The 20261-nt window shown below is 43.0% G+C and overlaps 1 protein-coding gene across 1 annotated transcript in view; it reads left to right on the forward strand.

Annotated features, from left to right (window-relative positions):
* Positions 1–20261, forward strand: part of fbxo41 (F-box protein 41) — a 225460-nt gene that overhangs the window by 29300 nt on the left and 175899 nt on the right. The window lies entirely within an intron of this gene.

The raw sequence follows: 20261 nt of genomic DNA on the forward strand, positions 1-20261 counted from the left end.
GCGGTGGGGGAGGGGAGGTGCGTGATTTGAGAGGGATCCTACCTCTGACATACCTTCCCCCCCCCCCATACTTTCCTTCAATCATCTTAAAATTACGCCCCCTCATTTTAGCCATTTCTGTCCTGGGAAAAAGTTCTCTGGTTGCCCACTTAATCTCTGCTCTTCTCGTCTTGTACAGCTATCAAATTACCTCTCTTCCTTCTTCTCTCCAAAGTATTCTCATAAGACATGCACTCTAATCCGGGCAGCATCCTGCTAAATCTCCTCTGCACCCTCTCAAAAGTTTCCACACCCTTCCCATGATGAGGCATCCAGAACTGAAGATAATATTGCAAGTGTGGTCTAACTAGAGTTTTATAGAGTAGCAATATTACCTCATGGCTCTTGAACTCAATCCCCATCTAATTCAATCCAAACTCCATACGCCTTCTTAACAACCCTGTCAACATGTGTGGCAGTTTTGAGGATCTACGGACGTTGACCACAAGATTCCTCTCTTTCTCCAGATTGCTAAGAATCCTGCCATTAATCTTGTATTCTACCTTCAAGTTCAACCTTCCAAAATGAATCACTTCACACTTTAACAGGTTGAATTCATCTGCAACTTCTTAGCCTAGCTTTGTAACCTGTGAATGTCCCATTGTAACTTGAAAAACCTCCTACGCTATTGACAACTTTCATGTCATCTGTGAACTTACTAACCCACCCTTGCACTTCTTCATGCAAATCATTTATAAAAGTCACAAAGAGCAGGGGTCCCAGAATAGATCCCTGCAGAACACCACTGGTCACTGATCACCAAGCACAATATAATCCATCTACTGCCTTTTATGAATAAGCTAGTTCTGTATCCACACTGCCAAGGTTCTCTGGATCCCATGTCTTGTGATTTTCTGAATGAGCCTACCATAGGGAAACATATGACGTTGCTTCGAATTTTTTTTACAGCTGCGTGGACCATTCATCATTCTGAGCGGGAAATTTCTACACGTCCTGAAAACTGTGTGACTTTTTGTATTAACATGAAATAAAAGAAAATTCTAGCTGCACAGCAACAAAGGTTACGTGTGCGGGGGCATTTCAGTTATTGCATGGCTGCGCACCCACACAGCTTAGAGGGAACAGTACTAATCAAATATCTTACCAATTACATATATACAACATCCACTGCTCTACTTTCATCAATGCTTCCAATAGTGGGGGAGTCTAGGCCCAGATGGCATAGCCTCAGACTACATGGAGTTCCTTTAGGATGGAGATGAGGAGGAATTTCTTCAGCCAGCAGGTGGTGAATCTGTGAAACTCATTGCCACAGTTGTGGAGGTGTGTCATTGGGTATACTGAAGCGGAGTTTGATAGATTCTTGATTAGCCAGGGTGTCAAATGTTATGGAAGAAGCAGGAGACTGGGGTTGAGAGGGTCGATAAAGCAGCCACAATGGTCTAATTCTGCTTATGGTCTTATGGTCTTCTTCATATCGCAAAGAATTTAATCAAGCTCTTAAGGCTGCTTCTCATAAAGCCGGGCTGATTGTTCCCAATCAGACTATTCTTCTCCAATGCTCATGAATTCTGTCTCAAGAATCTTCTCCAATAGTTTTTCCACCACTGAAGTAAGACTCACTGGTCTATAATTCCAAGGGTTATCCTTACTCCCTTTCTTGAACAAGGGAATGAGATTTGCCGCCCTTCAGATGTTTGGTATTACTCGTGTCCAGTGAGGATCCGAAGATTTTAACCAAAGGCACAACAGCCTCTTCCCTCACTTCCCATAGTAATCTGGGTATACCCTGTGTGGACCTGAGGACTTACCTATCCTAATGTTGTTGCCTGATCCTACACTTTTCCAGGCAATGAATTCTAGATCATAACTGTTCTGAGATGGAAAATGTTTGTCCTCGTGTTCCCCTTGTACCTGTGTCTAAATTTTTAAAATGTGTACCCTTTGGTCCATGAACTATGTCTTAATGGAAACTATTTCATTTCACTTATTCTATTTAAACCTGCCATGATTTGTCCAGCTCTTTCAAATATTTGCTCAAATGTTTTTGCTCCATTATCACAAAAACAGTACCAAGAGTAGGGATAGGGTTAGGCCCACAATGTCTTTACCAACCACGATGCCAATTTAAACCGATCCAATCTACCTGCACATGGTCCACAGCCCTAACCCTACACCCTCACCTGGATCTAGCTGTTGGCTCACTCCTTCTCTTCACACTGGCTATCTCCTTATTTGGGTGGTGGGGTGGAGATATGTCTCTACTAAAGGAGGTGTAAGGCACCCCTTCCCTCTGCTAGCCTGCAGGTCACCCTTGGGTAAGGTGTGGCACCTGCTTAGCCCCCCAGTCAGAGTCACCTGAAGCCATGGGAGCAGGTGGTGGATGGTCCTGTGAGCACCTGGTGCGTATCAGAACTCCTGGTTATGCGACCACTGATGCCAGGCAGCCAATTTCTGAAGAGTATCTATTGATAATGGCAGGGGCCACCTGTCTGTCCAAAGAAGGCAATGGCAAACCACTTCTGTCGAAAAATTTGCCAAGAACAATGATTGGCAAAAGACCATGGTATAAAAGAATATAAAAGCAAGGAGATAATGCTGAACCTTTATAAGACACTAGTTAGGTCAGACTTGGAGTGTTGTCAACAGTTTTGGGCCCCATATCTCAGAAAGGATGTGTTGTCGTTGGAGAGAGTCCAAAGGAGATTCATTAGGATGATTCCGGGAATGATCCTAATTCCTCCACTCCAAACTCACCCAGCTGACTGTCTCCCCCTCCATCTGTCAGTGGATCACAAGCTTCCTGACTGACAGGGTGCAGCAAGTGAGGCTGGGAGCATCATTTCCAGCACCCGGACAATCAGTACCGGTGCCCCCCAGGGATGTGTGCTCTCCCCACTGCTCTGCTCCCTTTACACTAATGACTGCACCTCACAGGATCCATCTGTTAAACTCCCGAAGTTTGCAGACGACACAACTGTCATTGGCCTTATCCGAGACGGTGATGAGTCTGCATACAGACGGGTGGTGGAACGGCTGGCCCTCTGGTGTGGTCAGAATAATCTGGAGCTAAATACGCTCAAGACTGTGGAGATGACAGTGGACTTCAGGAGGAGCCCCCCCAATACTCCCCCCACTCACTATACTGAACAGTATTGTGTCTGCTGTGGAGACCTTCAGGTTTCTGGGTGTCACAGTCTCCCAGGACCTGAAGTGGACACCCAACGCAGACACTCTTATCAAAAAGGCTCAGCAGAGGTTGTATTTCCTACGTCAACTCAGGAAGTACAACCTGCCTCAGGAGCTGCTGATTCAATTCTATTCAGGAATAATCCAGTCTGCTCTCTGTTCGTCCATCACTGTCTGGTTTGGATCAGCTACCAAACAAGACAAGAATAGACTCCAAAGAACCATCAGGGCTGCAGAAAGGATTATTGATGTGAAGCTGCCCTCGATCCAGGACTTATATGCATCTAGAGTCAGGAAGCGAGCAAGTAGCATCATTGTAGACCCATCACACCCTGGACATCACCTGTTCCAACTCCTTCCTTCTGGTAGGCGCTTTAGATCACTGTATGCCAGGACAAATAGGTACAAGAACAGTTTCTTTCCGTATGCCATCAGTCTTATGAACACTTGAATTTTAGTCTATTATAAACCAAGTCCACCTGTACATACACAGGTATACCTCATTGTATATAGTTCACGATTATTTGCACTATTGTTTTGTTTGCTTTTTGATTCTGTACAGCGAGAGCTCAGGGAAACCGGCATCAGATTCACTTGACGCGTCCACATACTTGGCGATAATAAAGGATTCTGATTCTGATTCTGATGAGGGGGTTAACATATGAGGAGCGTATGGTAGCTTTGGGCCTGTACTCACTGGAATTTAGAAGAAGGCGGAGGGATCACATTGAAACCTACTGAATGTTGAAAAGACTAGATATAGTGGATATGGAGAGGATTTTTTCTATGGTGGGAGTATCCAGAACTAGAGGGCACAGCCTCAAAATTGAGGGGTGTCGTTTTAGAACGGAGTTAAGGAGAATTTCTTTAGCCAGAGAGTGGTGAATCTGTGGAATACTCTGCCACGGGCTGTGGTGGAGTTCAAGTCCGTGGGTATATTTAAAGGGGAAGTTGATCGTTCCCTGATTGGTCAGGACCTCAAAGGATATGGTGAGAGGTGGTTGTGTGGGTTTGAGTGGGATTGGGGATCAACCATGATGGAATGGTGAGGAAGGCTCGATGGGCTGAATGGCCTAGTTCTGCTCCAATGTCTTATGATTGCCCACATCATACAACATAACGATGGTCTCTGCTTGTGTCTTTCAATGCAGATGAATGTTTTCAAACCAAAACTTTGACAATCTATTTTCATCCATGGGTACAGCATGACTCATTAAGTTCTTCCAGCATTTTATGTTTCTTCAAATTTCATTATCTGCAAGCTCTTGTGTCTTTATCAAGCCATTGCATTCCTCTTATCATGTCAGTATATCAGTTCATCCCCTCAGCCTCCAAAAACTCCACAGACAAAACACTCCATGGCCTCCTCTACTGCTGCAATGAGGTCACACAAGGAGCAACACCTTGTATTCCGTGTGGGTAGCTTCCAGCGTGAAGATTGATTTCTTAGACTTCCCGTAATTGCCTTCCACCAACTCACCCCCCCACTTCACCATTCCCCATTCCTGTTTCCATCTCTCACCTTATATCCTTACCTGCCCATCACCTCCCTCTGGTGCTCCTCCCCCTTCCCTTTCTTCCATGGTCTTCTACCCTCTCATATCAGATTCCTCTTCCCTAGCCCATTATCTCTTTCACCAATCGACTTCCCTGCTCTTTACTTCACCCCTGACCCCTCTACCAGTTTCATCTGTCACCGAACACTTTGTTCTTCTTCCTCCCCTCCCCCACTTGCTTTCTCTGACCTGATCTTTTTTTTCCCAGTCCTGATGAAGGGTCTTGGCCCAAAACATCAAGTGTTTACTCGTTTCTGTAGATGCTGCCTGGCCTGCTGAGTTCTTCCTGCATTTTGTGTGTGTGTTGCTTGGATTTCCAGCATCTGCAGATTTTCTTGTATTTGTGACAGAGACAATAATCCAAGTTTGTTCAACCTTCAGCAAGCATCCTAGTCAACTTTTTCTGCTCCATCTTCACAGCCTTCACATCCTTCCTATAATGTGGTGACCAGAACTGGACATGATGCTCCAAATGTGGCCTGACCAGATTTTGTGCAGCAGCAACAAGACTTCCTTTTTATATATGACTTTCTAAAATTGACCACCTGACACTTGTCTGGATTAAATGTCGGACATATCTCCTACATTGCCATCTGATCTATATCCTGCTGAATCCTTTGGCAACCTTAGAGTTATAAAATTATGGTAAGGATAGGGAGCAACATCTCCACTTTATTCTTAACATTGGCTGTGTAATAAGTTCCCTACTCTACTCCCTATGCACTGACTGTATAGCCAGATTCTGTTCTAACTCCATCTGCAAGTTTGCACTGTCGTGGGTTGGATCTCAAATAATTGAGTTGGAGTACAAGAAGGAGATAGACAGCCTAGTGACATGGTGTCAAGACAACAATCTTTTCCTCAATGTCGGCAAAGAGTTGGTCATTCACTTCAGGAAGAAGATAATGTATAGTTCAGGTTCCTACTTACATTGAAGGTACTGAGGTCGGGAGGATTTGGAGCTTCAGGTTTCTAGGAATAAACATCACTAATAACCTGATGCAATGACCAAGACAGCTCATCAATGCCTTTAGTTAATCAGGAGGCTAAAGAAATTTAGCATATAACTTTTAATCCTCACCAATCTGGATGGATCATGGCCTGGTACGGCCGTTACCCTGCCCATGACTACAGTAAACTGCAGAGTTGTACACATAGCTGACATATTAGTAACCAGCCTCCTCTTAATGGACTCTTGTTTACACTTTTCACTTCCTCGGTAAAGCATCCAGTTAACTTCATACGTTAACCCTTCCATTTTCAGAGTAATTTTTGTGAACCTCCTCTGGACCCTCTCCAATGCTGGTACATATTTTCTTAGAAAAAGGGCCCAAAACTTCACAATCCGCCAGGTGTGGTCAGGCCAATACCTTATAAAGCCTCAGCATCACATCCTTCCTTTTATATTCCAGTCATCTTGAAATGAATACTATTTGCTTTCCTCACCACCAATTCAACCTGCAAGTTAACCTTTAGGGAATTCTGCGCAATGACTCCCAAGTCCCTTTGCACTTTGAAGTTTTGAACTTTCTCCTGTTTAGAAATTAGTCTATGCCTTTATTCCTTCCATTGAAGTGCATGAACACATGCTTGTCTACACTATTTTCCAACTGTCCCTTTATTTGCCCATTCTCCAATTCTGTCTAAGTCCTTCTGCAGACTCCTGGCTTCCTCAACACTACCAGCCCCTCCACCTATCTTTATATTGTCTGCACACTTGGCCATAAAGCCATCAATTCCATCATCCAAATTGTTGATATAATAGCGTAAAAAGAAAGGTCCGAATAGTGATCCTTGTGGTCTACCACTTGTCATCAGCGGCCAAACAGAATAGACTTTTTTCATTCCAACTCTTTGCTTCCTGCCAATCAGCCAAGCTTCTATCCATGCTAGCATTTTTTCTGTAATACCATGGGCTGCCTCACATGTGGCATCTTATCAAAAGCCTTCTGAAATCTAAATTAACAACATCCACTGACTCTACCTTGTCTATCTTGTCCTGACGAAGGGTCTCGGCCTGAAACGTCTACTGTACCTCTTCCTAGAGATGCTGCCTGGCCTGCTGCGTTCACCAGCAACTTTGATGTGTGTTGCTTGTCTATCTTGCCTGTTATTTCCTCCAAGGATTCCCACAGATTTGTCAGGCAAGACTTCCCCTTAAGGAAACCAAACTGACTATCACCGATTTTATCATGTACCTCCAGTTATCTTGAAACCTCATCCTTAATAATGTACTCCAACATCTTCCCAACCACTGAAGTCAGGCTAATTGACCAATAATTTACTTTCTACTCCCTTCCTCCCTCAGAGTCACAGTTATAGAAAAGTACAACGCAAAAACAGGTCCTTTGGCCCATCTAGTTCATGTAGACTGTCTACTCTGATTGAACTGCACCAGGACCATAGTCCTCCATACTGATATTATATATGTACTTATCCAAACTGCTCATAAATGTTGAAATCGAGCTTGCATGCACCACTTGTTCTGGCAGCTCATTCTACACTCTCACGAACCTCTGAGTGAAGAAGTTTCCCCTCATGTACTCCTTAAACTTCTCACCTCTCACCCTTAACCCATGACCTCTGGTTGTAATCTCAGCCAACCTCAGTGCTTGTATTTACCCTATCTATACCCTTCATAATTTTGTGCAGCTTTATCAAAACTCCTCTCAATCTTTGATGTTCTAAGGAACATAGTCCTAACCTATTCAATCTTTTCTAAAAACCCAGGTCCTCTAGACCTGGCAACATGCTTGTAAATTTTCTCTGCATTCTTTCAACCTTGTTTCCATCTTTCTTGCAGGTAGGTGACCAAACCTGCGTGCAATACCTCAACTTAGGCCTCCCTAACATCTTATAGAACTTCAACATTGCATCCCATCTTCTGTACTTAATACATGGACTTATGAGGGCCAGTGTGCCTGTGATGCCACTTTCAATGAATTATAGACCTGTATTCCCAGATCCTTTGGTTTGTCACACTCCTCAGTGCCCTACTGTTCACAGTGTAAGACCTACCCTCGATTGGTCGTAACGAAGTTCAAAACCTTGCACTTGTATGCATTAAATTCCATCTGCCATTTTTCAGCCCATATTTCCAGCGGATGCAGATGCCTCTGCAAGTCATGATAACCTTCCTCACTCCAATACACCCTCAATCTCGGTGTCATAGAAACATAGAAAATAGGTGCAGGGGTAGGCCATTCGGCCCTTTGAGCCTGCACCGCCATTTATTATGATCATGGCTGATCATCCAACTCAGAACCCTGCACCAGCCTTCCCTCCATACCCCCTGATCCCCGTAGCCACAAGGGCCATATCTAACTCCCTCTTAAATATAGCCAATGAACTGGCCTCAACTGTTTCCTGTGGCAGAGAATTCCACAGATTCACTACTCTCTGTGTGAAGAAGTTTTTCCTAATCTCAGTCCTAAAAGGCTTCCCCCTTATCCTCAAACTGTGACCCCTCGTTCTGGACTTCCCCAACATCAGGAACAATCTTCCTGCATCTAGCCTGTCCAATCTCTTTAGGATTTTATACGTTTCAATCAGATCTTCCCTCAATCTTCTAAATTCCAACGAATACAAGCCTAGTTCATCCAATCTTTCTTCATATGAAAGTCCTGCCATCTCAGGAATCAATCTGGTGAACCTTCTTTGTACTCCCTCTATGGCAAGGATGTCTTTCATCATTAATAACAATCTGCACTTTCAATTCATCCACCTTGTTACGAATGCTCCTTGCATTGACACACAAAGCCTTCAGGCGCTCTTTTACAACTCTCTTAGCCCTTATACAATTATGTTGAAAAGTGGCCCTTTTTGATGCTTGCCCTGGATTTGTCGGCCTGCCACTTTTACTTTTCTCCTTAGTACTTTTTGCTTCTACCCTCACTTTACACCCCTCTGTCTGCATTGGTTCCCATCCCCCTGTTGTGAACTAACCTCCTCTCGCCTAGCCTCTTTAATTTGATTCCCACCCCCCAACCATTCTAGTTTAAAGTCACCTATGTCATCTATGACCACTCGCTGGCTTCTCCCACAAAGCCAATGTCTAATCCCGTTTACTACCTCATTTTAAATGCTGAGTGACTGTACCTTCTTGATCAACCTCCCATGTGGGAGCTTGTCAAATGCCTTGCTTTAATGTCCATGTAAACAGCATCCACTGATTTGCCTTCATCCACTTTTCTGGTAACTTCCTCGAAAAGCTCTAGAAGATTGGTTAGACATGACCTACCACACACGAAGCCATGCTGATCAGTCCAATAATCCAAATACTTATATGTCCAGTCCCTTAGAATACCTTCCAATAACTTACCCACAATTGATGTCAGTTACCAGCCTATAATTTCCTAGTTTATGCTTAGAGCCCTTTTTAAACAGCAGGCCAAAATTGACTATCCTTCAGTCCTCTGGTACATCTCCTAACACCATGGATGATTTAAATATCTCTGCTGGGTCCTGGCAATTTCGGCACTTGGCTCCCATAGGATCCAAGGGAACACTTTGTCAGGCCCTGGGGATTTATCCACCCTGATTTACCTCAGGGTAGGAAACACTTCATCCTCTGTAATCTATACAGGGTCCATGAAATTGGTGCCGCTTTGCCTCACCAAAAGACTGTCTCCTCAGTAAAAACAGATGCATAGAATTCATTTACGATCTCCCCCATTTGTTTTCACTCCATACATGGATTTTATTGTTTTACGACATTGAATCACAACGTTGGATTTAATTTGGCTTTTTTTTGACATTGGGATGACTCCTGTCAAAATGAAAACAGATCTCTGCAAAGTGGCCTAAATTAGTCAGAAATGGAAAACACAAAATAATTGATTGCATAAGCATGTCCCCTCTTTAATATGGCACACAAATCATCACTGGTGCAGCCAATTGGTTTCAGAAGTCACATAATTAGTTAAGTGGAGATCACTGTGTGCAGTCAAGGTGTTGTAATTGATTGTAGTAAAAATGCAGCTTTATCTGGAAGGTCCAACTGCTGGTGAGTCAGTATCCTGGTAAAAACTACACCACGAAGACAAAAGAACAGTCCAAGCAAAAGGTTATTAAAAAGCACAACTCAGGAGATAGATACAGGAAAATTTCCAAGTCACTGAATATCCCTTGGAGTACAGCTAAGTCCATCATGAAGAAATGGAAAGAATATGGCACAGCTGTAAATCGGCCTGGAGCAGGCCGTCCTCAAAAACTGAGTGACCGGGCAAGAAGAGGACTAGTGAGGGAGGCAACCAAGAGACCCATGAAAACTATGGAGTGTTACAAGTTTCAGTGGCTGAGATGGGAGAAACTGCGCATACAACACTGATTGCTTGAGTGCTTCACCAGTCGCAGCTTTGTGCGAGAGTGGCAAAGAGAAAGCCACTGTTAAAAAGGACTCAAATGAAATCTTGGCTAGAGTTTGCCAGAAGGCATTCGGAAGACTCTGTAGTCAGCTGGACGAAGGTTCTACGGTCTGATGAAAAAAAAATTGAGCTTTTTGGCTATCAGATAAAATGCTATGCTTGGTGTAAACCAAATACTGCACATCATCAGAAGCACACCATCCCTACCATGAAGCATGATGGTGGCTGCATCATGCTGTGGGGATGCTTCACTGAGGCAGGCCCTGGAAGGCTTGTGAAAGCAGAGGGTAAAGCGAATGCAGCAAAATACAGGGAAATCCTGGAGGAAAATCTGATGCCGTCTGCAAGAGAACTGTGAGTTGCAAGAAGATTTGTTTTCTAGCAAGGCAATGACTCCAAGCATGAAGCCCAAGATACATAGGAAATGCTTGAAAACCGTAAGATATAGGAGCAGAAGTAGGCCATTTGGCCCATCGAATCTGCTCCGCCATTCAATCATGGGCTGATCCAATTCCTCCAGTCATCCCCACTCCCCTGTTTTCACCCCATACCCTTTGATGCCCTGGCTAATCAAGAACCTATCCATCTCTGCCTTAACTACACCCAATGTCTTGGCCTCCACAGCCACTTATGGCAACAAATTCCAGAGATTTACCACCCTCTGCCTAAAGTAATTTCTCTGCATCTCTGTTCTAAATGGACGTTATTCATTCCTGAAGTCGTGCCCTCTTGTCCTAGAATCCTTTACCATGGGAAATAACTTTGCCATATGTAATCTGTTCAGGCCTTTTAACATTCAGTATGTTTCTATGAGATCGCCCCTCATTCTCCTGAACTCCAGGGAGTACAGCCCAAGAGCTGCCAGATCTTCCTGACACGGTAACCCTTTCATTCCTGGAATCATTCTCGCGGATCTTCTCTGAATCTTCTCCAATGTCAGTATATCCTTTCTAAAATAAGGAGCCTAAAACTACACACAATACTTCAAGTGTGGTCTCATAAGTGCCTTATAGAGCCTCAACATCACATCTCTGCTCTTATATTCTATACCTCGAGAAATGAATGTCAACGTTGCATTTGCCTTCCTCACAACCGATTCAACCTGGAGGTTAACCTTTAGAGTATCTTGCATAAGGACTCCCAAGTCCCTTTGCATCTCTGCATTTTTAATTTGCTCCCCATCTAAATAATAGTCTGCCCGTTTATTTCATCCAGCAAAGTGCATGACCATACACTTTCCAACATTGTATATCATTTGCCACTTCTTTGCCCATTCCCCTAAACTATCTAAGTCTCTCTGCAGGCTCTCTGTTTCCTCAACTCTACCCGCTCCTCCACCTGCCTTTGTATCATCGGCAAATTTAGCCACAAATCCATTAATACCATAGTCCAAATCATTGACATACACTGTAAAAGGCAGCGGTCCCAACACCGACCCCTGTGGAACTCCAGCCAGCCAGAATAAGATCCCTGGACTTATTTCCCGGCATAATTTACATAATACTATTTAATTATTTATGGTTTTATTACTATTTAATTATTTATGGTGCAACTGTAACGAAAACCAATTTCCCTCGGGATCAATAAAGTATTACTATGACTGTAACTATTCCCACTCTCTGTTTTCTGCTGACCAGCCAATGCTCCACCCACTCTAGTAACTTCCTTGTAATTCCATGCTAAGCAGCTTCATGTGCGGCATCTTGTCTAAGGCCTTCTGAAAATTCCAATACACCACGTCTACTACATCTCCTTTGTCTACCCTGCTTGTAATTTCCTCAAAGAATTGCAGTAGGTTTGTCAGGCAGGATTTTCCTTTCAGGAAACCACGCTGACTTTGGCCTACCTTGTCGTGTGCCTCCAGGTACTCCCAAATCTCATCCCTAACAATCGGTTCCAACAACTTCCCAACCACTGATGTCAGGCTGACAGGTCTACAGTTTCCTTTCTGCTGCCTCCCACCCTTCTTAAATAGCGGAGTAACATTTACAATTTTCCAGTTATCCAGTACAATGCCAGAATCTATCAATTCTTGAAAGATCATTGTTAATGCCTCTGCAATTTCTCCAGCTTCTTCCTTTAAAACATGAAGGTGCGTTCCATCAGGTCCAGGAGATTTATCCACCCTCAGATCATTAAGCTTTCTGAGCACCTTCTAAGTCATAATTTTCACTGCACAAACTTCACTTCCCTGACACTCTTGAATGTCTGGTATACTGCAGACGTCTTCCACTGTGAAGACTGATGCAAAATGCGCATTCAGTTCCTCTGCCATCTCTGCATCTCTCATTACAATATCTCCAGCGTCATTTTCTATTGGTCCTATATCTACGCTTGACTCTCTTTTACCCTTCATATACTTAAAAAAGCCTTTAGTATCTTCTCTGATATTAGTTGCCAGCTTCCTTTCATAATTCATCTTTTCCTTCTGAATGACCTTCTGAGTTTCTTTCTGTGAGTAAAACCTTGCAGAAGCTCCCCAATCCTCTATCTTCCAACTAGCTCTGGCTCCCTTGTATGCCCTCTCTTTTGCTTTTACTTTGGCTCTGACTTCAAAACATCAAAGTTAATGCCCTGGAGTGGCTAAATCAGAGTAAATATGGTAAAGAAGTTAAAGATGGAAGATGAAAGTAAACTAGCTAATATTGAAGAGGATACCAAAAGTTTTTCCAGATACATAAAGTGTAAGAGTGGATATTGGACCACTGGAAAACTATGCTGGAGAGGTAGTAATGGGAGACAACATAATTGCAGATGAATAAATATTTTGCATCAGTCTTGACTGTGAAAATTACTAGCAGTATGGTGGAAGCTTCAGCTATCAGGAGTCATGAAACCTGTAAAGTTAAGATAACTAGAGAGAAGGTTCTTGGGAAATTGAAACGACTGAAGGTAGATAAGTTACCTGGACCAGATCGCGTACTACCAAGCGTTCTGACAGAGATGGCTGAAGGAGGCTTAAGTAATGATCTTTCAGGAATCACAAGATTTTGGAATGGTTCTGGAAGATGGAAAATTACAAATGTCACCCCACTCTTCAAGAAGAGAGAGAGGCAGAAGAAAAAAAATTGTTGGCCAGTTAGTCTGACCTCAGTGGTTGGGAAGATGTTGGAGTCAATTATTAAGGATGAGGTCTCAGGGTACTTGGAGGCACATGATAGAATAGGTGAAGTCAGCATGGTTTCTTCAGGTGAAAATATTGCCTGACAAATCTGTTGGAATTGTTTGAAAAAATAACATGCAGGATAGACAAAGGAGAATGGTTTGATGTTATGTACTTGGATTATCAGAAGGACTTTGACAATGTGCCACATCATATATAGGCCTCCAAATATTAGCCAAGGTATGGGATTGAGATTGCAGAGGTAGCTGGAAAAGGCATGTAATAAGGGTAATGACACAATTGTAATGGGGACCAATATGCAAGGGGATTGGGAAAATTAGGTTGGCGTTGGATCGCAAGAGAGGGAATTTGTTGAATGCTTACAAGATGGCTTTTCCGAGCAGCTTGTGCTTGAGCCTACTATGAGGAAAAGATATCTTAGATTGTGTAATAATCCAGATTTTATTAGGGAGTTTAATGTAAAGGAACTCTTGGGAGGCAGTGATAATAATTGAATTCATACTGTGATTTGTGAGGGAGAAGTGTAAGTACATGTATCTGTATGACAGTGAAATAAAGGGAAATATAGAGGCATGAGAAAGGAGCTTTCCCAGGTGGATTGGAGCAGGATTATGGCGGGGATGACAGCGGAGCAGAAGTGGCTGAAGGTTCTGGGAATAGTTCACAAGGTGAAGGATAGGTACGTCCCACAAAGGAAGAAATTCACAAATGGCAAGGGTAGGCAACCTTGGCTGACAAAGGAAGTTAAGGACTGCTTAATAGCCAAGGAAAGGGCATATAAGGCTGTGAAAGTGAGCGGGATGATTGGAAAGCTTTTATAATCCAAGAAAAGGCAATTAAAGGTGTGATCGCGGGACTGTCACAGCAGGAGGAGGAGCGAGGGGCTTGGGAGAGCGCTGAGTGCTGGGAAGCAGCTGAGGAGCTGAGATGTTGATTAGGGGGAGTGAGTACCTGAGATAATTGGCAGGGACAAATAAAAGGAGGGGTAACTGAAGAGGAGCGGCCAGTGTGTGAGTGGAGCAGAGTAGGAGTGGAGCTTTGAGGCTTTGGCTTGAGAGGCTTCGGCGAGCAGAGGCTGAGGACGAGCCTGCTCCCAGTGAGGTCAGGCCGGGTAAGTTCCTTTAATTAATTTAATTAACTTAGGAGTAGGTAAATATGGATACAATTTAGAAAACACTTTGGTCTATTGAGATTTTCCCTTTCTAGTCCCATTTTTTTAAGCCTTCTATGACTGATGTAGTTTTTAAACAACGGGATGGATTGGGCATTACATGTTTCCAGAATCTGTTTGTCTTTCTTCATTCGAACAACTGTCAACTAAATATAGTTTACCAAAAACCCATTTTTGTTCGTACTTACAAATTAGAGACTTCCTGCAATCTCAATTATATGCATTTCCTAATAGTCCTGATAAGAACTTACTAGACGAAATTCTTAATATGAAATCTTTTTATAATGGTTCAGTATTCAATATTTGTGATATGTTGATGGGAATGAGAAATGATTCTTTAGACAAAATCAAAAATCTTTGGGAACAAGATTTATAGACTTCAATTTCTGAAGAAACTTGGAATGAGATTTTTAAATTGGTTAATACTTCATCGTTATGTGCTCGTCATTCCCTCCTACAATTTAAAATGGTCCACAGGGCTTATATGACCAAGGATAAGTTATCTTGTTTTTATAGGAATATATATCCCTACTGTGATAGGTGTAACAATGGAGAAGCTTCACTTGTTCATATGTTTTGGACGTGCCCAAGTCTTGGAAAATATTGGAAGGAAGTATTCCAAACTTTTTCTGTACTCTTTAAAGTAAATTTTAAGCCTAATCCTTTGACTGCCCTATTTGGTATTGTTGGAAGGAAAGATATCATCTTGAAGACATCTGATCTGCTCATTCTGGCTTTTATCTCTCTTATGGCTAGGAGGGTGCTTTTGTTTAAATGGAAGGATGTTGTTCTGCCTAACCATGCTCAGTGGTTATGGGAAGTTATGGCATGCCTAAATTTAGAAAAGATTCATTGTTCAATTTCTGAATCTAACCAAGATTTTCAAAATTTGTGGGGGCTGTTTTAAAATTATTTTCGTAATCTTTGATTTCTTGTTAAAGTACAGAAGCTGGTTAATAGCATATTTTATTATCTGATAAGGTTTTTTCCCCTTTCTTTTTCTTTACCAAACAGCTTCGACTTTGGTAGTGGGAATAGATTTTTTTTAAATATAAAATTGTTTATATTCTAACATACGAATTAATCTAATCTATATGAATATAGGGGAAGGAGTTTGTTAACGTGATTCAATACAATGTATCTGGTATTATATTTTTTCTTTTGTTTTATGATATGTATTTTTTTGGACTCTGTATTCTTCTATGTAGAAATTAATAAAAATATTAAGAAAGAAGGAGTAGGTAAATGGAGGCAGCAGTTAGGGCAATCGAGTGCTCTGTATGCAGTAAGTGGGAAGTCAGGGACAGCACAATTGTCCCTGATGACTACGCCTGTAAAAGGTACGCCTGTAAAAGTAGCTCCTGACAAACCAAGTTAGGGAACTGGAGCTGGAGCTGGATGAACTTCGGATCATTCCTGAGGCAGAGGCAGAAATAGACAGGAGTTTCAGGGAGATAGTCACCCCTAAAAGTCAGGAGACAGGTAGCTGGGTGACTGTCAGGAGAGGGAAGGAGAACAGACAGAAAGAGCAGAGCACCCCTGTGGCCGTTCCCACCAATAATAAGTATACCGCTTTGGATACTGTTGGTGGGGACGACCTACCAGGGACAAGTTGTAGTGGTCGTGTCTCTGGCACCGAGACTGGACCCTCAGCTCAGAAAGGAAGGAGGGAGAAGAGGAGAGCAGTAGTGGTAGGGGATTCGATAGTTAGGGGGACAGATAAGAGGTTCTGTGGGAGAGATCGAGAATCCCGTCTGTTGCCTCCCTGGTGCCAGGGTCCGCGATATCTCGGATCGAGTTCTCAGTATTCTCAAGAGGGAGGGTGAGCAGCCGGATGTCGTGGTCCATGTAGGGACCAATGACGTGGGTAGGAAGGAGGAGGAGGTCCTGCAAAGAGAGTTTAGGGAGTTAGGTGCAAAGTTGAAGGACAGGATCTCCAGGGTTGCAATCTCAGGATTGCTATCCATGACACGTGCCAGTGAGGCTAGAAATAGGATGATAATGCAGCTAAATACGTGGCTAAGGAGATGGTGCAGGAGGGGGGGCTTCATGTTTCTGGACAATTGGGCTTTGTTCCAGGGAAGGTGGGACCTGTTCCGACGGGACGGTTTGCACCTGAACTGGAGGGGGACTAACATCCTTGCGGGAAGGTTTGCTAGTGCTGCTCCGGGGGGTTTAAATTAGATATACAGGGGGAGGGGAACCAGAGTGTTAGAGCAGATAGTGAGGTGGAGGAGGATAAAGGTCATGTGAGGATTGCATGTATAGATAGATATCAAAGGTTTGTACGTGATAGAAATGTTTTCAGGTGCATCTATTTTAATATTGTAGGTAAGGCAAATGAGTTTAGGGCGTGGATTGGCATGCAGGATTACGACATTATTGCTATTAGTGAGACTTAGTTGCAGGAGGGGCAGGACTGACAGCTTAATGTTCCAGGGTTCCGTTGTTTCAGACGTGATGAGGAGGGGGAGGGATGAAAGGGGGAGGAGTGGCATTACTAGTCAGGGAGAATGTCACAGCAGTGCGTAGGCAGGACAGCCCGGAGGGCTTATCTACAGGTGCCATATGGGTGGAGCTGAGGAACGGGAAAGGTGTGACCACACTAATAGGGTTGTATTATAGACTGCCTAACAGAAGAGCAAGTCTGTAGAGAGATAGCAGATCGATGTAAGAAATAGAAAGTTGTAATAGTAGGGGATTTTAACTTTCCACATATTTACTGGGACTCCCACACTGTGAAAGAGCTAGATGACTTGGAGTTTGTCAAATGTGTTTAGGAAAGTTTTCTAAATCAATATATAGAGGTACCAATGAGAGAAGATGCAATACTTGATCTCCTATTAGGGAACCAGACAGGTCAGGGGACAGAAGTATGTGTAGGTGAACGTTTTGGGTCCAGTCACCATAATGTCATTAGTTTCAAGTTAATTATGGATAAGGATAGGTCTGGTCCTCGAGTTGAGGTTCTAAATTGGAGAAGCGCCAATTTTGTGGAAATGAGAAGGATCTAGGAAGAGTGGATTGGGATAAGTTGTTTTTTGACAAGGATGTGTTCAGTAAGTGGACAGCCTTCAAAGGTGAAATTTTGAGAGTGCAGAGTTTGCATCTTCCTGCCAGGATTAAAGGCAAAGTTAACAGGCATTGGGAACCTTGGTTTTCAAGGGATATTGGCGATCTGGTTAAGAAAAAGAGAGAGGTGTGTAGCAGGTATAGGGAACAAGGAACAAATGAAGTACTTGAAGAGTATAGGAAATGTAAGAAAATACTAAAGAAGGAAATCAGAAAGGCAAAAAGAACACATGAGGTTGCTTTGGCAGATAATGTGAAGGTAAACCCGAAGGTTTTCTACAAGTATATTAAGAGTAAAAGGATAGTAAGGGACAGAATTGGTCCCCTAGAAGATCAGAGTGGTCGTCTATGTGTGGAGCCTCATGAGATGGGGGAGATCTTAAAACAGTTTTTTTGCATCAGTATTTACTCAGGAAACTGGCATAGTGTATATGGAAGGGAAACAAGCAGTAGTGTCATGGAACATACAGAGATTAAAGAGGAGGAGGTGCTTGCTGCTTTACAGTGAATAAAGGTAGATAAATCCCCCAGCCTGACATGGTATTTCCTCAGACCTTGAGAGAGACTAATGTAGAAATTGCAGGGGCCATGGCAGAAATATTTAAAATGTCCTTAGCCACTGGTGCGGTGCTGGAGGATTGGAGGGTAGCTCATGTTGTTCCTTTGTTTAAAAAAGGCTCCAAAAGTAAACCAGATAATTACAGGCCAGTGAGTGGTAGTGGATGATTGCTTCTCAGATTGGAGGCCTGTGACTAGTGGTGTGCCTCAGGGCTCTGTGCTGGGACCATTGTTGTTTGTAGTCTATATCAATGATCCAGATGATAATGTAGTAAATTGGATCAGCAAGTTTGCTGATGACACTAAGATTGGAGGCGTTGTGGACAGCGAGGAAGGCTTTCAAAGCTTGCAGAGGGATCTGGACCAACTGGAAAAATGGGCCAGAAAATGGCAGATGGAATTTAATGCAGACAAGTGTGAGGTGTTGCATTTTGGAAGGACAAATGAAGGTAGGACATACACAATAAACGGTAAGGCACTGAGGAGCACGGAGGAACAAAGAGATTTGGGAGTTCAGGTACATAATTTCCTGAAAGTGGCGTCACAGGTAGACAGGGATGTAAAGAAGGCTTTTGGCATCCTGTCATTCATAAATCAAAGTATTGAGTATAGGAGTTGGGATGTTATGGTGAGGTTGTATAAGACATTGGTGAGGCCAAATTTGGGGTCTTGTGTGTTGCTGTGGTCACCTAACTATAGGAAGGATATCAGTAAGATGGAAAGAGTGCATAGAAGATTTACTAGGATGTTGCCGGGTCTTCAGGAATTGAGTTACAGGGAAAGATTGAACAGGTTAGGACTTTATTCCTTAGAGCGTAGAAGAATGAGGGGGGACTTGATAGAGTTATGAGGGGTGTAGACAGAGTAAATGCAAGTAGGCTGTTTCCACTTAGATTAGGAGAGATAAATATGAGAGGAGATGGCTTTATGGTGAAAGTGGAAAGGTTTAGGGGGAATATTAGGGGAAACCTGTTCACTCAGAGAGTGGTGGGAGTGTGGAACGAGCTGCCATTTGACATGGTAAATGCAGGCTCACTCTGAAGTTTTAAGAATAAATTGGATAGGTACATGGATGGGAGAGGTCTGGAGGGTTATGGACTGGGTGCAGGTCAATGGGACTAGTGGAATAAAGTTTTGGCACAGACTAGAAGGGCCGAATGGCCTGTTTTCTGTGCTGTCGTGTTTTATGGTTCTACGATTCTAAAGGAGCTATAAGAAGGGAAAAGATGAAATATGAGGACAGACTAGCCAATAATATAAAGCAGGATACTGGATGTTATTTCAATTATATAAAGGGTAAAAGGGAGGTGAGAGTTGATACTGGATCACTGGAAAATGATGCTGATGACGTAGTAATGGGGGACAAAGAAATGTCAGTTGAACCTAATGGGTAGTTTGCATTATTCTTCAGTGTGGAAGGCACTGGCAGTATGCCAGAGGTCCGTGAGTGTCAGGGAGCAGGAGTGAGTGTCATTGCTATTACAAAGGAAAAAGTGCTAGGCAAACTCAAAGGTCTTAAGGTGAATAAGTCACCTGGACCAGATGGACTACATTCCAGAGTCCTGAGAGAGGTTGTTGAAGAGATAACAGATGCATTGGTCATGAACTTTCAGCAATCACTTGAGTGTGGAAGATTGCAAATGTCACTGCACTCTTTAAGAAGCGAGGAAGGCAAAAGAAAGGTAACTATAGACCAGTTAGCCTAACCTCTGCGGTTGGGAAAATGATGGAGTCTATTATTACGGATGAAGTTTTGAGGTACTTGGAGACTAATGATAAAATAAGTCAAACTCAGCATGGTTTCAATAAAGAGAAGCCTTGCTTGGCAAATCTGTTAAGAGTTCTTTGAGGAAGTAACAAGCAGGGTGGACAAAGGAGAGGTAGTGGATGTTATTTACTTGGATTTTCAGAAGGCATTTGATATGTCTCCCATCCACTACATAATGTACTGGGTGGACACAGGAGTACATTCAGCCAGAGACTCATTCCACCGAGATGCAGCACAGAGCGTCATAGGAAGTCATTCCTGCTTGTGGCCATCAAACTTTACAATTCCTCCCTTGGAGGGTCAGACACCCTGAGCCAATAGGCTGGTCCTGGACTTATTTCCTGGCATAATTTACATATTACTATTTAACTATTTATGGTTTTATTACTATTTAATTATTTATGGTGCAACTGTAACGAAAAACAGTTTCCCACAGGATCAATAAAGTATGACTATG

The sequence above is a fragment of the Mobula birostris genome, chromosome 4 (assembly GCF_030028105.1).
Source record: "Mobula birostris isolate sMobBir1 chromosome 4, sMobBir1.hap1, whole genome shotgun sequence".
In the NCBI taxonomy this organism is placed as follows: Eukaryota; Metazoa; Chordata; class Chondrichthyes; order Myliobatiformes; family Myliobatidae; genus Mobula; species Mobula birostris.